The 27,063-nt window shown below is 49.5% G+C and overlaps 1 protein-coding gene across 1 annotated transcript in view; it reads right to left on the bottom strand.

The window, feature by feature from the left end:
• CHD9 (chromodomain helicase DNA binding protein 9) overlaps positions 1-23,771 on the bottom strand; it is a 214,081-nt gene extending 190,310 nt beyond the window's left edge. The window contains 1 exon segment of the mRNA XM_040633303.1: positions 23,682-23,771. The gene's annotated coding sequence lies outside the window, so the exon portion shown is untranslated.
• Between the last annotated feature and the right edge of the window lie 3,292 nt (positions 23,772-27,063).

Genomic DNA, 27,063 nt, shown 5'->3' with positions numbered 1-27,063 from the left:
ACTATCACATTTTTTATCCATGAAGAAACTGAAGCGGAGAGCAGCTTGCCCAAGGTCACCCAGGGATTTGAACTCGGGTCTGTCTGACTCCACAGCTCTTGGCAGCTCCGGTCTGCGCTGTCAGCCAGCCACAGCATGGGGAATGCTGGGGAAGGCCTTTCCCTTCCCAGGCTTCCTTCCAAGAACACTCTGAACCCCCAGGAGGAAGAGGTTGGTGTGAGTCCAGATGCAGTCAGCGCCAACCGGCCTGGGAGCGGATCTGAAACCTCACTGCTCGGGAGTGTGTGTGTGTGTGTGTGTGTGTGTGTGTGAGAGAGAGAGAGAGAGAGAGAGAGAGAGAGAGACTGAGCCCAAGGGCAGTGGGGGGAGGAAGGAAGCCCGGCCTCCACACGGTCAGCTGGGGCGGTGTGCCTGTTCCCAGCCTCCACACCACAAAACACAGGGCCGCAGATGCTTAGCAGATGGGTGTGTGGGAGCGAGACTTACCCTTGGATGGCGGGTGGGCAGGCGGTGTCGCTGAATTACTCAACAAAGCCACCTTGGCTTTGAACTTGGAGCCAGGATCTGCTGGAACAGGGCATGGGGAGGTGGCAAGCGCTTGCCACGGTGAAGAGGATGTCTCTGCCATCTCCCTGCCCATCTCCCTGCCCCCCAAGTGGGAGAACACAGCCTGGGAAGAGGCCGAGAACCGAAAAGCTATTGCACACCGACACTCGCATGAATTTTTACAGCCAGAGAGAGAGACACAAGCACAGCAGGACACGGGGGCCCTGGGCTTCGTGCTGGAGAAAAAAGCCACAAGGCCACCCGCCGTGAACCTGGACTGCACAGAGGAACAGCCAGCGTTCGCTGAGTGATTACTACATGCCGCGGCCGTCATACGCGTTACCCCTTCACACCCCCACTGCCTCCTTGCAAGGGACATGCTATTCTTATACCCATTTTACCCAAGAAGAGAAGAACGCCCCAAGAGATGAATAACTTGCCAAGGTCACATGCCTTCCCCACTTCTGGTTTCCATGAGGAGGGATTTTCCCTAAAACTCACTTTTTGTCTTTACTCTCACTACCCACGGCGAAGGAATGACCCGATTGGAACGCTTGGGAAGGCTATGGACAGTGATCTGCTTTGCTCCATCCTTCTTCCAGGCTCCTTGAGGAAGTCGATTTTGTTCTCACACTAAGCGACATCCGTGCTAGCTTTAATGACAATGAAGGTAGCCCTCTGGCTCTCCGCCACCCCTTTGTCTTTTTATTCAATGTGTTCAGAACCTGGATGCGGAAGAGGGGTGCTGTTTTTTGGAGGGCTCTCTGGGGATCCCAGCCCCACTTAGGAGGATCCTAGAGCCCTGGCCAAACCACTCCCACTTGACCAAGGGACCGGGGAATTCTGCTCTCCCTCTCCATCTTGGCAAAGGACACTCTTGGCGCTAGGACCATTCTCCCTTAGGAGGAGTCGACCCAACCCCACACTTTTTTTTGGACTGGCGTATCGGGTGTGCATGTATGTGTGTGTTTTCTGGGACAAGGAAAACCAAGTCTTGTACACAGTCTCCTGGCATAAAGGGAACCAGTCACGAGAAGGTTTCCCTGGGGTGGCAGTGTCTCGGCCTATGTAACACCTCTGTCCCTTGCCACCTGTGAGGGCATCATCAATGGGTACTTGACCCCCCAGGCTGCTACCCGGCTATCTAGCTAACTCAGGAACAAATCCAGGCAGCTGATATCAATAAACCCCATGACAGGCCCTAATTCTGAGCATTTTATGTCTCTGTGGGACCCTAGGGCAGGTCCATAGTACCTTGCTTTGTGACTGTGGGCAAAGTCTTTTTTTTAATTTTTTTATTCTTTTATTTTATTTGAAAGAAAGAAAGCAGAGCACGTGCACGCAGGTGTTGGGGGGAGGGGCAGAGGGGGAGGGAGAAGCAGGCTCCCACTGAGCAGAGATCTGGGCACAGGGAGAGGTTAATGAAGGCTTTCTTTCTTTTTTTTTTTTTTTTAAGATTGTATTTATTTATTTGAGAGAGAAGCAGACTCCCCGCTGAGCAGGGAGCCCCACTCAGGCCTCGATCTCTGGACCTCTGGATCATGACCTGAGCCAAAGGCAGACACTTATCCGACTGAGCCACCCAGGCACCCCATGGGCAAAGTCTTTACCTGCTCTGTGCTTTGATTTTCTCATCTGTAATATGGGAAGATGCTACTTGCACTCCTGTCTCACGGGACTGTTATGAGATCAAACATGTAGAACTTATTTGAAAAGGAATAAAAAAGTGTCCATGAGATAGACAGGAATTATCATTTTATGAGCTTCCCTAATGTACTCAGAGACTTGCTAAGCATTAAAAGTGTGCATTTTCAGTTTTGTCGCCAGTACCGATCCACCCCCATTTCGGTAACCTTGCCCAACCCCCTCTGCAAGTTCCCTCCAAGGGACCACGCCTCCTCCCACCCTCCCAGTCCAGGTAGATCCCATAACACCGCCAGAGCAAGTAAGCGCCTCTCACTCTCCGTGACCAGTGACTGCTTTCAGGGATGGTCATGTGACCCAATTAGGGTCCGTGAGACTTTTCCTACGACTTTTGGAAGAGAGATTCTCTACGGAGATCCTAAAAGGATACAGGGGTTAAAACTGATGCTGCTGCCTTGCTACACATTAACCCAGAACTAAAGTTGAAACAAATCTGGAGCCGAAAGGTAGAGTGAAACCAAGTACTGATTTTAACAGTTGAACCCCGAATACCAGAGATGTCCACTTGTGATATTGTGATTTATAATAAGAAGTATATATTTGGTATTTGACCACCTTAGTGGCTGGTTTACAGCTCCTAAAAACCTTTGGAATTTCCTGAGATGGGGGGGAGAGGGGGAAGTGTCTTTGTTATGTTAATGAACGATTTTTGGAAAGCACCTAAGAAAGGGGGCGAGTCGCCAGCGGAACTAATTTTGTGATTAGAGGGTTAGAACTTTCAGTCCCAACCCCCTGACCTCCAGGGCAGTTGGGGGTGGGGTGGGGTGTCTGGAGGCTGAAGGTTGATTCAATCACCAATGGACAATGATTTAATCAATTGTGCCTATGTAACAAAGCCTTCATAAAAACCCAGAAGGCCTGGGTTTGGAAAGCTTCCAGACTGGTGAACACGTGGAAATCTGGTGGGCTGGGAGACAGCATGAAAGCTCTGTGCCCTTTCCCCCATATCCTGCTCTATGGGTCACTTCTATCTGGCTGTTCCTGAGTTATATCCTTTTATAATAAACCTGTAAGCTAGTAAGCAAACTGTTTCTCTGAGTTTTGAGAGCTGCTCTAACCAATAGGTCAAACCCAGGGCGGGGTTCGTAGAGACCTCCAATACAGAGCTGATCTCAGACGCACAGGTAACCACGAGGACTGGCCTCTGGAGTGGGGGGGGGGTGCTAGGGAAGGGGGGTAAAGTCTTGTAAGACTGAGCCCTTAACCTGCGGAATCGGACACTACCACTGTGTAGACAGTGTCAGAACTGAGTTGAACTGCATGACGCCTAGCTGGTGTGCCGGAGAATTCCTTGGTGGTGTGGGGAAACCAGCTCCCTCCCCCAACACATACCGCACACGTGTTGGAAGCTGGGTGCAGATCCCTAGCACCACCCCTGGACTTCTCAATTTAAGGTGGGCCCCCAATCCTCCCCCCCGCCCCCGCCAAAGACATCTTGGGTTGGATTTTCTGTCCCTTGTGACCAAGAGAATCCTAGTAGATACAGCATTATCTCATTTTGTCTTGAATCTGGCCTCTGAAGCCTGCCTTCTACCCCTCCACCAGGATTTGAGAAGGAATGAGTCTCTGGGCTGCATCACATCAGCAGTAGGGCTTCTGCTGGGAGAGGAGAGCCCCCATTCTCCTGCAGCCAGTGGCTGAGGGGAGGCCATAGCTCACTGGTGTTCTCCGCCCCAGGTGCCCCTTCCCTGGAAGAAAGGCACCAATAATAAGAGGCGTTAAGTCAGTTCCCATAGGGCTTAAGCTTGATGTCAAGGGCTGGGAGGGCTCGAAATGGCCCAATATCTTCCCCTCCTTCTAGAGTTCCGCTCTTTCTTCCGGAGAAAATCCTGCAGTCTGATAAAATGCAAATACATGCAGGCCTCCCAGGGGCTCACAACCTGAGCTGCTATCAGTCACGACTCTTGTTGGAAGAATGGCCATGGGAATTTAGTGACCGGTGGGGACGGCAGAGGTGGCCCTCTGGAAGGCTTGAAAAGGTGCAGAAAGGAGTGGGTAAGTTTCAACTGGTTGAGGGAGCAACTTGGTCATCACACGCTTGATAATGAGATAGAATAATAAAATACCTCCCAGATACCTCCCGTGTTTGCTTCAGCATGACACAGGGCTGGGGAAAGTGGATGATAGAGATGAACTAAGATTGGCCATGAGCTGATCACGATGGAAGCTAGGTCATCGGTGTATGAGGCATACACCCATTCTGTCTATTTGCATAGGTGTTTGAAATTTTCCATCCTGATTTTTAAAAGTATAAGGAATAACTGAAAAAACATGTTTTGGGCTTTATTCTCCCCAGAGCCCTCTTTACATGTATCTTGTTATGCACCTCACCAAGGATGGTCATCCCCCCCCCCATTTTAAAGACGGTAAAACTGAGGCTGGAGAGGCTAAGTCATTTATGCAGGTGGAAATTGCCTTGGTCAGTCTGGGACACGGGTCAACAGAGGCAGGATGGGCAGCCCCTGCTTGACGGGGGCGGACAGGCAGGGATCAGTGCGAGGTGACCCGGTGCTGTCCACTTCCAAGTCTAGAGGGAGCCTACTCTGTGTCTGACTGGTGGGGCACACACCCCGCAGGGCCTCGGGGGGAGTCATGGAGTGCACAGAGGAAAGCTCCCGGCCACTGAATTCATGTGCTCCTTGGCAGTTAAGAAAACACTGAGTCTAGCACAGCAGGCTCTGGACCCTTTCATGGGCATCCTGAGGACCATTGCCTGCACATCTGGGGCTGATAAAGGGAGACCCACGTGGGCTGCCCTGCCCCCTTTCCCATAACTATTTCCGCACTTCCCCTTGAAGCTCTGTGCGTGTGGCTGTTCTTTTCTTCTCTTTCCTCCCAACATATGGATTCCCAGCTCCTATTTCAAACTCAAATGCTTCTCTCCTATAAACTCCCCAAAGCTCTCAATTTCCTTTTTCCATTGCTCATTCTTTCCTAAAGTGTATGAAAAAGCCTCTCTTAGCTCTGTTCCAGTTTCCTTGTTTATAAAAGAAGGGCAAGGAGAACAGTGATTTCGGTGATCAAGGTTAAGCATGGCCTGATTCTTCCTTAGGCGAACACACCTCCCCAGCCTGAGAGATCAAAGCTTACCAGCTACAAGAACTCATCACAGGAAAGCCCCGATTCCCCCCCAAAAGTCAGCCTGCAGGAGGCCTGATACAGTGCCATCTGCTCCCTTTAGCTGGCTGCAATGTCCTTTTTGAAAGTCACTAATAGAATAGAAAAAAGGAAAAGTCACGAGCGGGCACGATTCCCAGAAGATTGCTGCCGAAGTGGGAGTGTGTTATCTGGGAAGGGAGGAACGGGTCCTGGCCTGCTCCTTAGCCCGTGGCCTTGCATTTCCTCACAATAATGGCACCTTAGCCTTTCCAGGCAGAAAAAGCCCAACCCTCAGCACTGAAACTACACAACAGCACCAACCGAGCCGGGGAGGACAGCCTGTTGCGTGCATCAGCAAGAGTCCAGGGGACAGACGGTCCTCACTCAGGCGGAGGTCACAGACCCTCCAGTGCCTTGGGCTGCCCAGCAGGTGACATAGATGGCCTGTGGGGTGAGGCGATAAAAGGCGGCTGACCCTGCTCAGCCAGGAGGAGCAACGGCTGGTGGCAGTGGGGACTGGAGCCAGCAAGTCCTGTCTGGAAGGGGCTGCAGCTCCTCACCTCTGCCTGGTTATGGTTGTTCAAGAACGTCGGCTCTGTGTTGCTGGATCTTCCATTTTTCCAAGGAAGTGGAGATCGGGACTTGATAGGAAGTCTCCCAACTTGAGAGTGGATTTAAATGACAAATATTGCAAAGGCTGACGGTATGGGCCAAATGAAACCTGCCTAGTGGTCTGAGTTCACCTGAACACCCCGCTTGCCACCCTGACCTAGGGAGCGGGTCCTTTACACCTGCTGCGGGGCAGGCAACGCTCGGAAGAGGCCGGAGGGGATCAGATGAAGCCACGTGGCCGAGGGCCTTGGCGGGCACACTGAGGAGGAAGGGCAGCGTGCTGTTCCTGGGGCTCACGAAACACTTTCAGACGCCTGTCATTTCATCATGCTGCATCTGCGGCCAGCTGGGTCCTTACCAGCAACCCTCCCACCCCCTTCAGAAGTTCCTCTCCTCTCCACGGCCAGTTCATAACGTTCTCTTTGGGTAAGGCAAGCCATGGCTTCTACCTCTGACCAAATTTGAGTCAACTTTCGGAACAACTTAAAATTCACCTGCCCATAGAAGAATCAAATGACACCTGCCTTTCGCTCGTATGTGACCAAATCATGACTGGTGACTCGGTACTTAAGGAACTCTTTTTTTCCCCCCAAGAAACATATTGTGCTTGAAGGATGGCTTCTGTTCCTCATCTCCACGGAAGAGAGAAGAGGGAAACCAAGGCACAGAGTTGAAAACTATTTGCCTAAAGATCCATTTATCTGGCAGGATTCCAAAGAGCTGGGGGAACCATGAACTAAGCTTTTTATTCTAAAAAAGAAAAAAAAAGTTTACGTATCTTCTTGAATTGTACATAAGAGAGGTAAGTAGAATTGCCTTCCACTGGGATGTAATCTATGTTGCAGAGAGAGAGAGAGAGAGAGAGAGAGAGAAGGAGGAGGAGGAGGAGGAGAAGGAGGAGGAGGAAGATGGGTGGGAGGGGACGGCAAAGAGACATTTCGGAGCACAGGCGAGTCTCTGTGCAAGTGACTGCCTGTGACAGGGTGTGTGCACGCATCTCTGGGTGTGTTCGGAGTCACATGCTTAGCTTGCAGGCAAGCCATTTTGGTAGCAGAAGTGTTTCTAGGCTTCAGGGAATACCCTCCTAGGAGAACCGGCATGACTCTGGTCTCTGTCTCCCCTCTCCCCCAACACAATGCGGCTGTTCCTTTCATCAGCAGGCATCCACAGGGCATCGTCTCGGGGTCTGGCGCTGAGAGTACCACAACGAACAGGAAAGACCCAGTCCTAGTCCGCAGGGGGCCCACCGCTCAAGAGGGAGGCAGACAGGTGAACGGGAGACAGTGCTTCAGGGTTCGAGCACTTGGACAGAGGAAATGAACCTGGAGAGGGCAGGGTGGAGGAGGCTCAGCCTGAAAGGCGAGGGGAGGAGTCAGGGAATGGATCCTGGAAGAAATGAGGTCTAAGCTGAGATCTGAAGGTCGAGTTGGTACTGGACCAGTGAAAGGGAAGGTGGGTGTTGCAGGCAGAGGAACCAGCACGGGCAAAGATCTGGGGAGAGATTTCCCCCTGCCCTCCAGCGCTTAATGAAAATCTGCTGTTTGAGCTCAAGCCATTCCTAGGGAGGGTTTCACGGGAGTTCTGGGACCAAGTATGGGACTGATGTGGCAGTGGCCAGAAGTCAAGGCTGAGAACCTTAAAAGTCATTGGTGTCAGATTTAAACTGCTTTGTTAATAGCACCCCAAATGCCCTCCTGTCCTTAAGGTATGCAGAGGTAGGATGGAGAAGTAAGCACTTAGGGGACACTCTGGAGTACAGCCCTTCCCCCGATAAAGGACACAAACACTAAAGGTGAAGCGTAGACCGTGAGACCAAACTGACTTCGAAATTCCAATTTACAGAGGATAAAGAAGGTTCATACTTTTGCTCTCTCTCTCTCTCTCAGACACACACACACACACACACACACACTCTCTCTCTCTCTCTCTCACCTGGTGAGCTAGGCAGAGTAAGTGTCTGATTTTTTATATTATTTTTTAGAGAGAAGGAAACTGAGGCTCGCAATGGAAAAATATCCAAGGTTATTTATTGGCTCATTCGTTCACTCACTGACTCCACAAACATTAACAGAGCACCTGCTGCTGGCAGGTTTGTCCTAGGCGCTGTGGATACAGTGGTGAATAACAGATACTCCCTAATCATAGAAGCCAGAGTTCGAACCCATTGCTCTGATTCCAATCCCAGTGCCCTTTCCAATACACTGAACTGCAGGCTGGTTGTGTGGTCTCCGGGGCAGTGCTCTAGTGGGTGGGTGTTTATAGCCCCATAGTCTTTGTCAGCATTTCCCCCTGCCTCCCAGCACCCCACCTGCAAACACACCATCAAAGAAAACACAGCATAGTTGCTATGCAAATATATCTTCCAGCCTAGGCACAGCCCAGATTGTCTCTGGAAGTCCCTCCCATATAGAGGCCATACCCACCAATGGTTGTCCTGGCTCTGGTTGTCTTTGAGTCACTGAAAATTTCCCCATTCCACCTCCACCCTCTGCACTAGCCTAAAGACAGGGCTTTTAAACCCTCACCTTTCGCAAGCATTCTCCCTAAACACGGTCTCACGGAAGTCGGGATGGGATAAAGCTTCTTTCAAAGGAAAAGGGGGGGTTGGGAGGGGGAGGATAAAGCCCAGCGAGAGGAGACTGCAGACCCACCGCCTCTTGGACAGTCCTGCTGTGAGCCGCATCTGGCCAAGGTCAGCAATGACTGGCACCACCCAACCACACAGACATCTCTCAAAGATGCTTGGGAGAGGCTGCTGTATCTCCCCAGAGCCTGGGCAATGTTATTTCCTGGGGCAAAGCAAGTCACAAAGGATGAAAGCGATGACTGAATGTCTGGGGCAGGGTGGGAGGCCTTGCCAGGAGTGGGGGTGGAGCAGTGGAAAGGGAGGAGGGGCAGAGAGTTGGCTGGGGTTACACAGACAAATCTCTTCATTTTTCCAGACTGGAAAAAGCTGTTTGGGTTGTGCACATTTGCAGAGAGTCGCAGTATTTACTACGCTTCCTGGCTCCAGTGATTTCTTTTTGTCATTCAGTCAAACGCAGCTTGTATTTTTCATAGCCAGAGCTGAACAGTCCGTGGGGGCTCTTCCCCCACGCTGGGCTCGAAAACACATCACCAATAACTCCAAAAGCCCGGCTCGCATGGGCAGCATGTTTTAGAGATAAAGACCCATATTTAGACAAACAGTGTCTCCCCCTTGGAGGTGTTTAGTGACACTCCTTATTTTCCCGGCACACATTGTTTTCCGAGCAGCCGTAAGAACAAACTGCTATTCTAGAAACGGATTCCTGTCCTTCGCATGTGACTCTCAGTTATCCCTATTGATGGTGGTGGAGGGTAGGGTGCAGGAAAAGTGGTTACTAAAATAAAATTTCCTTTTTGCCGAAATGTGCTTATCCAGAGCTCAGTTCCCGAAGTGCTTCGGGCCAGATGTCAGAGTAGAAAGTTGTCTGTTGAACCGCTGTATGCTAAAACATTAAATCAATCCTATGAACATTAATTGAGCACTTACTATGGGCAAGGTACAGTGCTAGGCGTGGGAGTATCAAGCTGACCACAACTTAACATGCACTTGACATTTTTAATAGGAAACAGAGTGTGAGCCCAACGCCATGCACAGCCAATGGTGGAATTTCAGGCATGGGCAATGGACCAGGTCAATAAGGGAAGTCTTTCTGGGGGACAGGAGAGGGGAGAGACCCCTTCACATCATACTTCTAGGCTCCTGTGTCATGCCAGCCAAACCACCACACTGGGAGTGCAGGCATCCAATCTTGCTCGAATAACCTGGAGACATGCTGCCCAAGAGTTGGAGGGTAGGAAACTCATCTTTAGAGATGACATGTCATATTCAGGCACTTGCTGACCCCCTGGGGGGGGGAGGCAAATAAACAGGCACCCTGCTGATGCTGGTTAGCATCACCTGATGCAAAGGAATACAGCCTCTAACCTCCTCTCCTTGGGTTGCCAACACACAAAGTCATCTTGCATTAATTTAAGGAGAGAAAGGACCCACACAGACTTCTCCTTGGACTTGCTTGTGAGTCAGGAGCCCCGGGGAGTCAGAGGGGTGGAGGCTGATGGAGGGAAGTAAGGGAGGGTCTTTAGGGGACCAGGGAGTTGGGGGGAGCTAGGAATTCTGTATAGGCCAAGTTGACTATGCCAGATGTAGCTCATTTTTTTTTCTTTTAAAAGACTATTATGGGTTTCCTTTCCAAAGTGGAACTGCAGGGATGGAAAAATGAGTTTTAGTTGCTATGGAAATAGGAGTTGGCTGGAGCCTGCAGGAGCAGCAGCTGGAGTAGAACAAGTGGCCAGGAACCTGGCCCTGTGACAGAGGGGCTTCCGGCTGGGGATAAGACAACAACAGGCTTTAGCAGGAGGAGGAGGGGGAGGAGAGGAGAGAGAGAGGAGACAGAGACTGTGTCTCCAGACCCTGCAGCCTAGGAGTTCTGCAGACATGTGGAGTGACAGAGAATGGTGTGTGTGTGTGTGGGGGGGGGGTAGCATGTGCATCCCCACAGGCCAAAAACAACCAAGAAGCAAAATAAATCACTGCCTGAGAAAGAACAGAGTTTCACCAGGGAGACTCTGAGATCAAGACAGCCCTAAGACAATTGAATGACAGACAGCCCGAGAAGAGGCCTGCTATTTCAAAGACTTCCAGGGGGTGAGGAAATGCCTGAGTAGGGACTGGCCCTCGCACTCTGTGCTCCCTCACCTTTTGTCCTCACACAACTCCTCAAATTGAAACTGATGTGGGCCAGAAACACAGCCAACAAAATCCCCGCAGGGTTAGTTAAGACTGTGGGGGTGGGCAAGCTGGTTGTTCTGTTTCATCTGCATTTCTGGGGGACTATTTCTGTTCCAGGTAGAAAGTCCGCATGACTGAGGGGTCTGGAAGTCTTCTAGCCTGAGGCTTCGAAGGGGTCTGAATGTTCTCAGCATCACATGCTGGGCAGATGCTTTGATTATGCTTACGGTGACTTCAGGCCTTTGCTGGATCCCTCAGCAGGGCCCACCTGGAGGAATATTATGCTATCCCCATTCCTACACCAGTAAGAGGAACTGCCAGCCCCTTTCCTCCCATCATGGTGGGGTTGAGTGGACAGGGGGAACTCACATTGACAAGGGGGCTCAAAGTTAGCCCTTTGACACTATATAATTCTATCACTGTCTATATAGTTGCCCCTGAGAAACACCGAGAGGACCATACAGTTTAAGCTGACCACCATTCTGGTATCTCCCCACTGAGCTGGGAGCCCAACATGGGCCTCGATCCTAGGACCTGGAGATTGTGACTTGAGCCAAAGGCCGATGCTTAACCAATCTCAGCCACCCAGGCGCCCCTCGTTTTTCAATATATCAAGACCCTCAAAAAGTGTAAGCAAGCATCAAAGAAGAATACTTGGGAATAAACTGAACCAAGGAGGTGAAAGACTTGCACACAGAAAACTGCAAAATGTTGCTGAAAGAAATGAAAGAAGATACAAATAAATGGAAAGACATCCCATGTTCATAGATAGGGAAGCTTAACATTAAGATGTCAATAGTACTCAAAATGATCTATAGATTCAATGCAATTCCTATTGAAATGCCAATGATGTTTTTTTCAAAAATAGAAAAATTCATACTAAAATTCATATGGAATCTCAAGAAACCCCAAATAGCCAAAACAACCTTGAAAAACAAGAACAAAGCAGGAGGACTCAAACTTTCTGATTTCAAAGCTTACAACAAAGGTATAATAATCAAAACAGTGTGCTACTAGTACACAAGCAGACATTTAGACCAACAGAATAAAGGGCCCAGAAATCAACCCTCACATGTATGGTGGAATTATTGTCAACAGGGGGCCAAAAATATTCAATGAGGAAAGGATAGTCTTTTCAACAAATGGTGTTGGGAGAATTGGATATCCACATGCAAAAGAATGAAACTGGGTACTTACTTTATACCATACATAAACATTACCTAAAATGGATCAAAGACCTAAACATAAAATCTAAAACTATAGACTCCTATGAGAAAATGTAGAGTAAAAGTCTCATGACATTGGATTTGACAACCATTTCTTGCAGATGGCACCAAAAGCACAGACAATAAAAGAAAAAATAGACAAAATGAACTTCATCAAAATTAAAAACTTCTGTGTATCAAAGGACACTATCAACAGAGTGAAAAGACGAGATGGGAGAAAATACTTGCAAATCATATATCTGATAAGAGATGAATATCCATAGTGTATAAAGAACTTCTACAACCCAACAGCAAAAAAACAAAAACAAAAACACAGAACTCCACCTGATTAAAAAAAAAATGAGCAAAGGACTTAACAGACATTTCTCCAAAGAAGATACACAAATAGGGGCACCTGGGTGGCTCAGTGGTTAAGCATCTGCCTTCAGCTCAGGTCATGATCTCAGAGTCCTGGGATTAAGCCCCATGTTGGCCTCCCTGCTCAGCAGGGAGCTTGCTTCTCCCCCTCCCTCTTCCTGCTGCTCGGCCTACTTGTGCACTCGCTCATGCTCTCTGACAAATAAATAAATAAAATCTTAAAAAAAAAAGAGAAGAAGAAGAAGAAGATACACAAATGGCCAATAAGCACATGAAAAGATGCTCAACATCATTAGTCATCAGGAAAACGGAAATGAAAACCACAATGAGATCCTATTAGAATGGCTATTATCAAAAAAAAAACAGAAAATAACAAATATTGACAAGGATGTGGAGAAATAGAAACCTTTGTGCATTGCTGGTGGGAATGTAAAATGATATAGACACCGTGGAAATGGTATGGTAATTCCCCCAAAAATAAAATAATAGAATTACCTTATGATCCAGCAATTTTGCTCTGGATATACACCCAAAAGAATTGAAAGCAGGGATATTTGTACATTCACGCTCATCGCAGTATTATTCACGATGCAAAATGTGGGAGCAACCCAAGCGTCCACGGACAGATGAATGGATAAACCAGATGCCATACATACAAACAGAATACTATTCCATCTTAAGGACATCCTGACACCTGCTACAACATGGCTGAACCTTAGAGACCTCATACCAAGTGAAGCAAGCCTGTCACAAAAGAACAAATATTGCACGATACCACGGGTACAGGGTACCTAGAGTAGTCAAAATCATAGAGATGCAAAGTAGAAAGATGGGTGTCAGAAGCTCGAGGAAGAAGGGAATGGGGAAGAAATTAAAATTAAGCCTACAATTAAACTCATTGTTTCACGAGTTTCGGAAGATGAAAAAGTTCTAGAGATGGATGGTGGCGATGGTCGGCTATACAACCATGTAAATGTACTTAATGTCACTGAACTGTACATTTTAAAATGGTTAAAATGGCCAATGTTACGTCATGTATATTGTCCCTTAATATATACGTGAACCCCCCTTCCCTGCCATGGTATGACAAGTATGTGTACACACACACACACACACACACACACACGTATGACCCAGGATTAGCCTCTCAACCTCTGAGAAGTTCTGCCCTCACACGCTGTCTGATTAAGCCCAGTCAGCAGTCAGGATATGACCTTTCCCCTACTCCCTTTGTCTTGTCATAACTTACAGAGGTGCAAACAAGACCACAGGCTGGCGTGGGGAGCCCCCCGTGTGCAGGTGGGATAGAGAGATGAACAGAGATGAGGACCGTTCGGGGAGGACAGTCCCCTTGCTCTGATGCAGGGTCTAAAGTGATAAGGGCTGTGAGGCAAGAGTGGGCACAGTGGGCACGCTGGCAGTTGACAAGAAGAGAGGGGACTTCTGGCCTGGCTGTCAGGTGGTGTCACAGAGGAAGTGGTGTCTCGGAGGGCTTTGAAGGAATGAGGATGTGTGTCTGTGTGAACCGGCACAGGGTACGTTAGATGGGTGGTCTGGCTGGCTGGAGCGCAGTGTGACTGAGAGAGAGGGCGGGAGACAACGCTGGTTCACCAGGAAGAGGAGGTGACCGGGGAGGAGGTGACAAGGTCCGGGAATATGGGCCACACGAGCCTTGGTGTGTAACGCTCTGGAGCCGACCCAGAAGGAATGGGAACGTCAAACGATAACAAAGTCGTCTAGGTACAGAGGACTCACGATGGGCATCTTACTCAACAACCCCATGTGCGAGGTAAGAGCATTAGCTCCAGTCTCGGCTGAGAAAACGGAGGCCCCAGTGGTTCAGCGCTTTGCCAAGAGCACAGCCAGGGCCAGTGAGTGGTGGAGCTGGGGCCATGAACCCCGACCACGTGGGTCTCAAACTCTAACACCTACAAGAAATGCCGCAGGAGCTGGTTTACGAACACAAATCCCATTCCCGGGGCCAGAGATGGAATAATTGGAGCAAGAAGACTAGGCAGTATTGGATTCTAAGCCAGAGTATAAAATAAAACCCGCGAGTCCACACTAGGAGGGGGGAGAAAAAAGAGAGAGAGAGAGAAATGAATACATGGGAGAGAAGAGCCAAATCCTCCGTGCAGAAGAATTCCCGAGAGAGGATGTAGATACGCTGCCCTGAAGAAGAGAGAACAGGACTTCCCAGTCCTTCAGGCATGTGCTGCACGTATGGAACAGTATGGAACGGAGGAAACAGGGTAACGGGACAGTGGGGATCCCTGACAAACGCTACCACAGTCACGTGATCGAGCTCAAGGTCAACAGCCGGAGGTCGTGCTGACATTAGGGGTGCTTGCCATGATGTGATGAAAATGGCACTTTACCTCTGTGGCCTTTCTCTCCAAAACCCATAACCCCAGACCCATCCTGAGGAAAATACCAGGCAGATTCCACTAGAGGGGTATCCTACAACATACCTGACCAGTACTCCTCAAAACTGGGGAGGTCATCAAAAACAAGGAAAATCTGCTACACCGTCTCAGCCAGCAGGAACCTGAGATGATGTGACACCAGATACTGGCGGAGATCTTGGAATCGAGAAAGGACAGGAGGTAAACACTAAGAAAATCGGAATAAACTATGGACTCTGGTTACTAAGAATGTATTAATATTGGTTTGTTGATGGTAACAAATGTACCCCAGCACATTTGTTCATCTTAATAATAGAGGAAACTGGGTGTGGGGTATCCAGGAACTCTCTGTACTACCGTCTCGATTTTTCTGTAAATCTAAACTGGTCTAAAAAAAGTCTATTAAAAAATTGGGGTGCCTGGGTGGCTCAGTGGGTTAGGCGTCTGCCTTCAGCTCAGGTTATGATCCCAGGGTCCTGGGACTGAATCCCTGCATCAGGCTCCCCACTCAGTGGGGAGTGTGCTTCTCCCTCCTCCCCGCTCCTCCTGTGCTCTCTTGCTATCTCTGTCTCTGTCTCAAATAAATTAACATCTTAAAAAAAAATAATCTCCAGGCTGACCCTCAAAAGCTGTGGCCTCTGCTGTGCCTTTGCACAAGTGTATAGGAGTTGTGAATGAAGTGGAGGGCGGGGCTCCCTGCCTGTTGACAGACTTAAAAGAAGACACAGACAGTGGTATCCTCAGGGGTGGGGAAATAGTTCACACCAAGGATACCTTATGCCTCTTCTCCATCGGACCCCCTGAGGCTAGGGATGGTGCCTCTCTCATCAGACTGGCAGCCTTCCTAGTATGAGAACTGGATCTCCCCCCTCAGACTGGGCAGCCCAGCAGCCCGAGGGCAGGCCCACTTTTCCTCTGGAAGATCTCGAGAAGGCCTCCTGCAGTGGCCCCAGGTGCCACGGATTCTCTGTACGCATTTTCGTCTCCCTTTTAGGGAAGTCAAGGTTCTTCAGATGGGTGGGATGAGACGCCCTGGACAAAATACTCATTTCTAAAAGCTGGCAAAATGTCAGCTTGCGGGCACCTGGGTGGCTCAGTCAGTTAAGCATCTGCCTTCAGCTCATGGGATCCAGTCCGGCATCGGGCTCCCTGCTCAGTGGGGAGTCTGCTTTTCCCCCTGCCCCTCCCTCCCCACCCCCGACTTGTGCTCACACACTCTTTCTTTCTCTCTCTCTTCTGCAAAAATACATAAAATCTTAAAAAAAAAAAAAAGTTGGCTTGCTCTAAAATAATAGGTATCCCAACACTCAGAGAAGCCTAATCAATGCTCATAATAGCGAACTCAATGATCTCGTGGGTTTGGTGCCCCCAGCTGCCTCTCCGGGACCTGTGTGGCCCCGGGCACGGATAAGTGATAACAGTACTAACAGCGTAACACTGTGATCTGCCAATTCTAGAACAGAGCTCAGCATCCCAGAACACCGCTTCTCAGTCACAAGAGGTTATTTCTGGAAGGTACACGGCAAGTCACCCCTGAATGTGGGGAGAGTGTATCAGTGGAATCCACGCACAGTATCTGTAATTACTGATCTGCAGAAGTTCTTAGGACAGGATGCGCTTCTGGACAAAGCAGGAAGAGCAAGGCCTGGAAATCAAATCAAGACTTGACAATGAGAAGAAAAAAAAAAAAGAAAAGCCAATTGTATTAACATGAGCCGAAGGACTATTAGGTCGAGAGAGACGGTGAAGTGCGAGGGGCTCAGCAAAAATGATACCAAAGAGAAGTCTTTGAGAGTCTATCTTATCTCCCATTGTCCAGAGCGGTGGGATTTCTGGAAACTCTGAGCATTACAGGCAGCTCAGAGGGCTGGCCAGAGCCTCCTGGAATACCCTCTTGATAAGGATCTTTTTAAAAATATTTTATTTATGTATTTGAGAGACAGAGAGGGAGAGGGAAAGAGATCACAAGGAGAGGGGAAGAGCAGAGGGAGACACAGACTCCCTGCTGAGCACGGAGCCCGGTGCAGGACTCAATCCCAGAACCCTGGGATCTGACCCGAGCCAAAGGCAGATGCTTCACCGACTGAACCACCCAGGCGTCCTCCTGATAAGGATCTTAAGGTTGGTCCAGGGAGCAGCAGGAAGACAAAGATTTGGTCACTGATTTTAGTCACGTCCACCATGAGCACAGGGATGGGAGCTTAGGTCAGCAGAGCTGCAGCCGTGGACCCTTGTATCCCTCAGAGGATCTGAGTATCTTAGGCCATCCTGGCTATTAAAATCATTCGTCTTGCTCACCTTGCCTGGGTTCCGTGAATACCAACTTTCTAACTAGAATTTGGCTTCCCAGGCGGGCTTCCCTACCGAGGAAAGAATGTGCTGACAGGCTGACATAAAGTTTTCAGGCCGCCTTGCAGTGCTTGTCCCATTGTGATTTAATATATTTGTGGTCTGGCTTCCCTACCAGGCTCCTGCGAATTTGGTTAGTCTGTCCCTTTCAGCCTGATTAGCTCCATGGGCACCAAGGAAGCTTCATCTCGGGCCAGCAAAGAATGAACGGGACCAGCGTCCAGCCCCCCCACCCCCCACCCCCGTGATGCTGGCCCTGGGGTGCTTTCTCTGAGCGACAGTCTCCCTCTGGACATCATGATCTAGCTGCTCTTCGCCTCGTCAATCACCCCAACCACAGCCATCCACCCTGAGCCCAGAGTGAGCTGTAGGGGCTCTTAAAAAGAAAAAAAAAAGGTACAGCAACAAAACCAACTTCATAAGTTCCGTGGGATACACAAGAATGAGGAAGAAAGGGGCCCTTTGCTTGGGGGAGGATGCTGAGAACACACGCTAGAATATAAGCAGAAGGAACTGGCAGCGTTTAATCTAGAACACGGAAGATCCGGGAGGGCCAGCAGCTTCCCTGCCATCAAATACCCGCGGGACCGTAGGGATGAAAAGGGGACAGATTGTTCCCTGAGGCTCCAGAAGAAAGTATGACACCCAAGGGATGCCCGATTCAGGGAGACAGATTTCGGCTGGATGACAAAGAGGAAACTCTTACGGCTTCCTTACCGTCAGTAAGTCAAAGGGCATCTTCACTTTTCTTTCTTCTTTTTTTTCTCTTGTCAAATTTGCGAGAAGCAGTGTCATCCTGCCATTAAGAACACAGACTGTGGGGCGCCTGGGTGGCTCAGTTGGTTAGGCATCTGCTTTATGGCTCTGGTCATGATCCCGGGGTCCTGGGATCGAGCCCCACATCCTTGGGGCTCCCTGCTCAGCGGGGAGCCTGCTTCTCCCCTTCCCTCAGCCCCTCCCCCAGCTCATGCTCACATGTGCGTGCATGCTCTCTCTCTCTCACAAATAAATAAAATTAAAAAAAAAAAAAAAAAAAAGAACACAAACTGTGGAGTAGGACAATCCGGGTTTACTTTCCAGTTCTGTCACTTACCGGCTCCATAACTTCGGGCAAGTTACTTAACTTATGCCTGTTTTCTTAGTTAATAATAGTACCTACCTCCAGTAGGACTTAACCCATGCGACTGTGGTGAGGAGTAATTACATGATGCAGGTCAGGGGGTTCGAACAACGTCAGGCACGGAGTAAGTGCTCAGTAAGTGGCAACTACCGTTTTTATCATATTCTCATACTACTATGTTATTTTTCATATTTTTCTTTAAGTAGACATATTATGGAAATGTATTTTATTTTATTATTTTTTAAAGGTTTTATTTATTTGAGAGACAGACAGCATGAGCAGGGGGAGGGGGAGAAGCAGGCTCCCCGCTGAGCAGGGAGCCCCAAGGATGTGGGGCTCGATCCCAGGACCCCAGGATCACAACCAGAGCCGAAGGCAGATGCTTAACGAACTAAGCTGCCCGGGTGCCCCTGTAAATGTATTTTAAAGAAAACCCTTGATATTATTACCGTGAATGTGGAGCTACAAACACTTGCCATGTATAGGTGGAAACTGTAAAAATAAACAGAACAGTGTTCTTAAATTTTAGCTGACCACTCTTGCCTGTTCCATGCCCTGAACTTCAGGACTGCTGTCTTTTCCATAAAAAAGGGAGACAAGCCAGTCTAGTACTTCACTGAGACCTCTTTTGTTGACTGTAGTCAGAAGAGAGTCTGGCAAGTTCCAGGAAGTACAAGGCCAGTGTGGCTGGAGCTCCTGGACCAGGGACAGACAGCAGCAGGGCAGGATCAAAGAGACAGTTTACAAAGGGAATTGCTAGCCTAGTCTGAGACTTCGTGTCCTTTAGCTCCGGTGACTCCTTCCACACCAAATCATCTCACAAGGTCCCCGGGGGTATGCAGCACACACTGAAAAAACCCAAATCAGAAACACTTTGTAGGGCACCCATGCTCATCAGCGCCCCCACCAGAGGCCACCTGCAAACAGTTTCCAGTTGCACCTGCGGCCTCTTCTTCCTACCTGAAGGCATTTTCTGGCTGGGTGAGGTGGACCACAGAGAGAGTGCAGAAGTGAGGAGGCCCAGGGTGCTCGGGTGGCTCAGAGGGTTAAGCGTCTGCCTTTGGCTCAGGTCATGATCTCCAGGTCCTGGGATCGAGGCTCATGTCCCGCTCCCGGCTCAGCGGGGATTCTGCTTCTCCCTCCCCCTCTGCCTCTCCTCCTGCTTGTGCTCTGTCTTTCCCTCTCTCTTTAAAAAAAAAAAAAGAAGAAGAAGAAAAAGAAGTGGGGAGGCCTTGACGAAGGGAGGGAGGGAAATACCCCAGTTTCCTTGCCCCTTCACAGGACACACAATCTCTCCAAGGGTTCCCCAGCGAGACCGAGCCACTGCCTGGGTGCTAACTCACTTACCAACACATCCTTCACTGGTTTTCCTCCCTTCCCCAGGTCCACTTCACTCTCACTGCGCTCTTTGGGATCACTTCCCCAGTGAAGTCCTGACACCCAAAGCCTTGTCTCATGATCTGGTTTTGGGGAAACCCCAACTATCGCATAGTTCAAACAGCTAGCAATGGAATGAGGTGCCCAGTGAGTTCCATTTTATTGGGGGAACTCAAGAAATAGCTGAGAACAGTTGATGGAGATTCATGGGTCAGGTAAAGATTTTGCTAGATGGACATTTAGTATTCTTATGACCCTTAGGTCTCATGATAGCCCACAGGCCACAGCCCACCCACTCACTGCCTGTTTTTGTGCAACTGTGAGCTAAGAATAGTTTTCACATTTTTAAATTTTTTTAAAAAGATTTTCTTTATTTGAGAGAGAGAGAGAGCACAAACAGGGGGAGTGGCAGAGGGAGAGGGAGAAGCAGACTCCCCACTGAGCAAGGAACCCTATGCGGGGCTTGATCCCAGGACCCTGGGATCTTGACCTGAGCTGCAAAGCAGACGCCTAACGAGGCGCCCCACATTTTGAAATGTTTTAAAAATCAAAAGAAGAATAGCACTTTGTCACCCATTAAAATCATACGAAATCCAAATTTCAGTGTCCATAAATAAAGTTTTAAATAAAGTTTTATTGGAACACACTCATTTCCATACCTTCTAAGGCTGCTTTTCCTCTACAACCACAGAGGTAAGTAGATGCCAACGGAAAGCATATGGTCCACAAAGCTCAAAATATTTCCTATCAGGCCCTTTACAGAAAAATATTTCCTGACCCCTGCTTAAGATCATTGTCCTGCAAGGACAAGAGACAGATTGAGACCTGGCTGCCCTGTGAATGGGGAGACCCAATGCCAGAGCTAGTATTTCAGGGGTAGTTTGGATCAGACCTTCGCATTTCCTTTTTCTACATCTTTGTGCCCACCCTCACTACTCCTTCTGCCCCTGCAGGCAACTGGCACTCTGTCACTAAGGCATTGACGGTTTCATACCAGGAATATTTTATAAGGGCAAGAGGACTTTTCCTTCCTTCTTTTCTTTTCTCTTTCTTTCTTTCCTTCTTTCTTTCAGATTTTATTTATTTATTTGACAGAGAGAGACAGTGAGAGAGGGAACACAAGCAAGGAGAGTGTGAGAGGGAGAAGCAGGCTTCCCTCCGAGCAGGGAGCCCGATTGGGGCTCAATCACAGGTCCCTGGGATCATGACCTAAGCTGAAGGCAGACGCTTCACGGCTGAGCCACCCAGGTGCCCCTTTGAGGACTTTTCTTCTCCATACTCTGTGCACCGTCCCAAGTAGTTTCAGACGTGCTCGATGGCTTCTGCAGCCACTTAGTCACTGATAACTCCCCAAACCAAACCAAATCTCTAGCCCAGGACTGTGTCCTAAGATCACTGATCAATACTCAAATGTCTGTTTGGCATTAGATTAAGAGGGAGTTACTGGAGGTTGGTTTTGGTGCTTTCCAGCTGTGTAACTTTGGATAAGGTATTTATTTAACCACATAGGGCATCAATTTCATCAGCTGCAAGAGGGGGAAACTTCCCCGCCCAGGCTGCCAGGATTATTGCGCTAATCGGATGAAATGAGAGCTGCCCACAAAACACAGTACCACCTGGCCCCAGCCTCTGTCTTCAGCATATTATTATTATTATTATTATTATTATTATTACCACCATTAGTGCACTTCTGCTCTCTTTGCCCACCACACTCCCTGCACACTGGCTCTCCTTGAGTTTCCTGACCTTGCCAAGCTCTTGGTGACCTCCGGGACTTTGCACATGCTACTTTCTCTGCCTGAAACACTTTTTCCTCATCCCACCCACTCTGTGCCTGGCCGCTTCGAACTTTCTGACACCCAAACTAAGGCAGGCCCCTTCCATATGCCTCTGCACCTCGATTCTTTCATTGCATGTGTGGTGAAGTCTAACGGCAGTCGATTCTCACTATTCGCAGGAGCTATGTTCTAGAAAGATGCCATGAATATGGAATTAGCAAATACTGAACCATTGCTCTTAGGGGAAAAGCCTAAAGTTAGGTTTCTGGGAGCCTAAAGTTAGGTTTCATATTTTCGTCAACAGATCAATACCTAACCTTGTATTATGTGTGTTTCCGTTTCAAGACACCCAATTTAATATACATTGTTGATTCATTCATATTGAACTCACAGCCAACACCATTACAACTCATGCCTGAACACAGCTTATCTAATATATATTTTCTCTCTAAGGTACATCACAACCTTCTTATGCTTAGGAGCACTAGTCAGCACTTGAACACAATGCTTGGGGTGATTTTAAACAGAGAAATCACCACCACCAACAACAAAAGCACAAAATATGCAGAAAGCATGGCACGAAATAGACCGCACAAAGGACACCTGTTTACAGCGTGACAGCGAACACCAGAAGGCAGAGTGTCGCCTTGTGTTGACCTCAGCTGGGAACGTGTGTGCTGGGCAGCTCCAATTTTCGGTGACTCTGCCCATGTCCTCACATGACCACGAAAGCGCTGTGGATGTCGATTGTAGGGTTGCACATACATTGTAGAAAGTAAGAGAACTTGCCACTACAAAATCTGCAAAAAATGAGGATCCACTGTCCTTGTTCTCATGTGTCTCATTCACTGGAGTGTGAATTCATTGAGAGCCAGTTTACCTCTGTCTTACTCACCGTTTTATGTCTAGCATCTGGGAGACTGCTTGGCACATAGTAGGCTCTTAGTAATGAATATATCGTGAATGAACGAATGAGTCAATTCAGTGAAAGTGCTTTGCTGGCAGCAATGACAGCTGTTGTTAATGGAAAATGCACCATGAGCTGCCCTGTGCTAAGTGTTTTCTCTACATTCTCTCAATGAGGCAAACAGCAGATTACTTCTACACATGGGCCCGAGAGTCAGATTGCCTGGAATCTGCCTCTTGTTAATTATGTAACCCTGAGCATGGTCCTTGACCTTCCTGAGGCCCAGCTTCTTCTACCCATATGGGGTAATTATAGGACTATCTTGTGGGCGGCGACAGGAGTCAAAATTGACAACGCACAGAAAGCATTTAGCACAGCACCTGGCACGGGTCTACCCTCAGCAAACAGGGCCTTTAATTGTTAATAATTCCTACAACAGCTCCAAGGGGGGGGGGGTATACCATCATACCCATTTTGCAGATGGGGAAACCGAGGCCAGACGTGGTTCCATGAATTCTTGATCTGGCCCCGGGGACTCCAAGCCCATGCTGGTAACCACTTTGCTTGTTACCTAAATACACGGGACCATTTTTACGACTTACAGGGGTGCCTGCCATGCCTCCGCAGCTACCTTTACCAAAATGATGAGGGCAGCTCAGGGGTCTCCCCTCACATTCCCTCTCAGTGTCTTTCTGTTCCCTGCCCACTTCTGAGTTTAACCCTTTCAGAATCAGCCCTATTGGAGGGGAGGTGTTGGTGTTTTATCTTGGGTTTGACAGCTCAAAGGCAGAGATATTTCCTGCTTCAAAAGCAGGAAGGAGGAGGAGGAGAGGCGGGGGTGGGGGAGTGAGAGAAGAACAATCAGCATTCGGCGCTGTAACAAACGTCCTCGGGTTTTCTCCAACCTCACATCAAGGGTCCTCAAACTTAGCTGCTAGTTGCAATGCCCTGGGAAGCTTTTAAATATCCAAATGCCCAGGCCCCAACCCAGACCACTTACATTTGAGTCTGGGGGTGGGGGGGGAGTGTGGAACTGGGGGCACCAGCAATTTTTTAACGCTCCCCAAGCGATCCCAACGTGCAGCCAAGTTTGAGAATGGTGCTCTCTGGATCTTATCCGCACTCGGCTGCAAAGCTGTAGGCGCTCTAGGTGCCAGTAACTCTTTTCTCTCCTTTTCGGACCCGCGGTTCGGGGAATTCGGGCAAGCTTTCCGGAGGCACAGGCTAGCGGAGCACGTCTGCGTGCCTGCGACCTGCTGTTCTGCTCTGCCCCTAGGCCCAGCTTGGAGACTGCGGGGCTCCGGGTCCCCTTAGGCAACGACACGTGTGGCCGCTCCGACTTCTCGGGTTCTGTGCGCGGAGCGCGCGCGGGGCTCGGCGACCGCCGCGCTGCCCACCCCGACCGCTGAGGCTCGAAGGAAACGCCCGAGGCTCAGGAATCCTACCTTGGCTGCCGGCGCTGCCCTCCAGTCCCCGGAATCCTGGGGCTCAGGTTCGCTGCGCCGCCCGGCTCCGCCGTGGCTTTCGCCTGCGCCGGAGAGGCGCGCCCTAGAGCGCAGGCGCCACCTAGCGGGCGCGCGGAGGCGGCGCGGGGGCCGCGGCCGGGAGGTGGGAGCGAGCGCGGCCCGGGCGGAAATGCAGCCGGCCTTCCCACGTGGGCGGCGGGTCCGCGTGCCCGCGAGCCCCGGGCGCCGGTCCCCGCCTTCCCGGGCCACCCTCCCTCCGCAGATGGGCGCTGGGGACCCGAACTCGCCGCGCTTCCTCGTGGGGGCGCGGAGGGCCAGCGAGGCCCTGGCTCCAGGCCTGGGAGCCAGCCTGGGATTTTCCTGGCTGCACTCAGGGATCTTTCTTTCCAGCCGAAAGCTTTCGGTACATCCCAGTTTGGCACGGCTTCTTTCTGAAATAATCTGGGAGCCTCCGAAGACGCAAGGGACTGGGCTTCTCTCGAGCCCAAGGGAGGCCTTTCCCCTCCCACCAACCCTTTCTTCTTCTTGCCCCCACCCTCCTTCCTACCTTGTACCCTCCAGTCTCTTTGGCTGAGGTCCATTAGACCCTCAGTCTGTGTCAGGCCCTGCGTGGAGTTGGGAGACACAGTCGGGTCCCTTAGGAGTTGGCAAACCGGGTCATCTTTCTCGGCCGGCTGCCGATGGCTTTTTTTTTTTTTTTGGTTGGGTCTTTCCTGGTACTGCAGGACATCTAACCTCCCCTGACTCCCTGACTCTAATTGCCAGTAGCCACCCCTTAGTCCTTGGGCGGGGGGTGGCTGGGAAGGGGTGGGGGGAGGAGTGGAACTGCCCTAGGCTGAGAACCTGTTAGCTGATAATGAAGCGATGTCCCGGGGAGTCCCACTATCAGGCTCTTTGAGAGCCGTGGGGACCCTAAGCCACCTTCCTTTCCCGAGGCTTCCGGTGTTTATTATTTTTTTATGAAGACATGCCAAAACAGGATTACAAAGATTGTGGACTATTGAAAGCATTTACATTTCATTTATTTCTTCCCTCAGCAAATGTTAACTGAACACCTACTTTGGGCCAGGCACTTTTCTACGAATGAGGGATACGACAAAGAGCAGACACCCCAAAATCTCTGTCCTCATTGAATTCACATTTAATGTAACAAATGAGCACTTTAAGCCCGCACAAAAATGCAGGGCGATGGACTGGAGCTCCTACAGGATAAGTATAGGATTTACCATATAAAAAAATTGATGTATTGGGCACCCAAGGCAGAGGGGCCCGGTGATGTATACAAGTGTTGCAACGGTGTATGGGAAATGCCTTCTTCTCCTGGCCATTTCTCTGTGCCATGACATTTGAGGATAACATCACCAGTGGAAAGATTAGAGACCCTTTGTGAAAGGGAAGTCTGTGCCAACCCTCCCTCCCCCGACCTGTGTGAGTTCATCTTTGGCCTCTCCGTACTGGTAGAATGTGGTCCAAGTGACCTTCAAGGGCAGAGGAAAAGAAGGAGGAGGCATCACCTGTTGGTACTGCCTGGAAGGGCAAGGGGCGGGGTGTGTGTGCGTGTGTGCGTGTGAGTGTGCGTGTGTGTGTGTGTGTGTGACTGATAGGGCCTGGCCCCAGCTTCCACATGCCACACCGGTGCTCTGGTGGAGGTGAATGGGTCAGAGAAATGCTGACAGGGACATTTCCCATTCTTTCACTTTAAAGTGTCTCTGAGTCATTTCCAGATCGTTCTTGCCCCCGTCCTTGCAAGAGCTCCCTCCCCCTCACTCCACTGTGCCCCAGAGCATGCCTGGGCAAAGTCCTAGATCACCATGTCTGGGATTCTGACGTCAGGCCTCACCTGACGAGGTTAAAGGTTTTCCTAAGGACTTTCCCTCTGAGTTCTCCTGCTGTTTTTCTCATTCCACTAATCATAGTGTTTCAGAAACTACAGTTATCAACAGGTCTGTTTTCTTGGGGGCTCTCCATTGGGGGTCTCTGTGAGGGACAGCACAGTGTTTGACAGGTAGAAGTAATGTCTATAATAATCAGAAGTATTATTATTGGTGGTGGCTTAAGCGCTAAAAATTTCAGATTGACTATTGATTTGAACCCTCACAATAATCTGGTCAAGTAGGCACTATTAGGTTTCCCATTTTATAGATGAAGAAACTGAGACTCGTGATGTAATTTGTCCTCGCGGTGGAAGAGAGCCAATGGTGTGGCTGGGATTTCGGTTTGGATTGCCCAACTGCAGAGTATTTGCCTCTGAGCACTTCACTACTTTCTATTAAGCTCCTACTATGTGCCGGACCCTGTGTTTTCGATATGGGACAGGATGGACAAAGGATTCTCATTTTTATCCCTCTTGTCCTCTTGTTCTGTCCATGCTTTCCTTCAAAGAGAGAATTTTGTTTTATTTTGTTTTTTAAAATAATTTCCTAGTTATGTTATGAGATGCAACCTATTTTTAGTAGAAAAGGGCGTATGTAACTTCCAGAGTGATGTTTTCATTGAAGAGGGTGAGAATCCAAATGGAAGGACCCACACATGGGGTAGCGGGGACAGTGGGCAGGGTGGCATCGAGACCCTGGCAAAGGAGGGTAGAGAAGGAAGGAGGCAGGAATGCTAAGGAGACCAAGGACTCTTGGTCTTGGCAGGCTGGCCCCGTGGACTGAATGGCAATTTGGCTTTGGTGGTCACTATGTGTGTATGATTGGCAGGAGTAAGTCTGGTCACTTTCCGGTCATGAATTGTACCTGCAAACCCTGCCAGATGTTATGAGGTACAATGGCAAAAATATATGTACTATCTCATTGATGGTACACTAAGAGTCAGAGATGTTAAGCAACTAGCTGAAGGCCACACAGCATGTGCACTGTAGGGTTAGTATTAAATCCCAGGTTCCTTTCATGCTGAAACCGGTGCTTCTAACCACGACCATTAGCTAGCTGCCTTTCCATAAGTGACTGTGAATTAAACTGAACTTCCCGGGAGGGATTTGCATTTCTTCATTTTGGCCATGATGTCCTTTCCCTCCTCTGCCGGCTAATATTCTGCTCATCCTTCTAGGTCTAGCTCAAGGAAGCCATCCCCTATTCCCTCTTTCCAGTATAACCTTTTCTCTGTATTAAAGCGCTTACCTCATAGTTTAATTCCTGGCAAAGATATTGCCTCCCCTAACAGATTCAATGCCCCAGAGAGCAGGATCCGTGTGGATTGTGCTAGACTGTATGTTTGCCTTTCCATATCCACTCTCCGTTGTTCTCCACCCTGCTCTTAGTTCTGGGAGGCTGACCTAGATGGGCAGGACCAACAGCTTCTATGCCCACTGGCTTCAAGTCGAGTCTGGCCAGTGAGAGCCCTGGGAGAGACCAGATGG

This window comes from Ursus maritimus, unplaced genomic scaffold, assembly GCF_017311325.1.
Source record: "Ursus maritimus isolate PB19 unplaced genomic scaffold, ASM1731132v1 scaffold_19, whole genome shotgun sequence".
Lineage (NCBI taxonomy): Eukaryota > Metazoa > Chordata > Mammalia > Carnivora > Ursidae > Ursus > Ursus maritimus.
The sequence above is the reverse complement of the archived record's forward strand: the minus strand, read 5'-3'. Positions and strand labels throughout refer to the sequence as shown.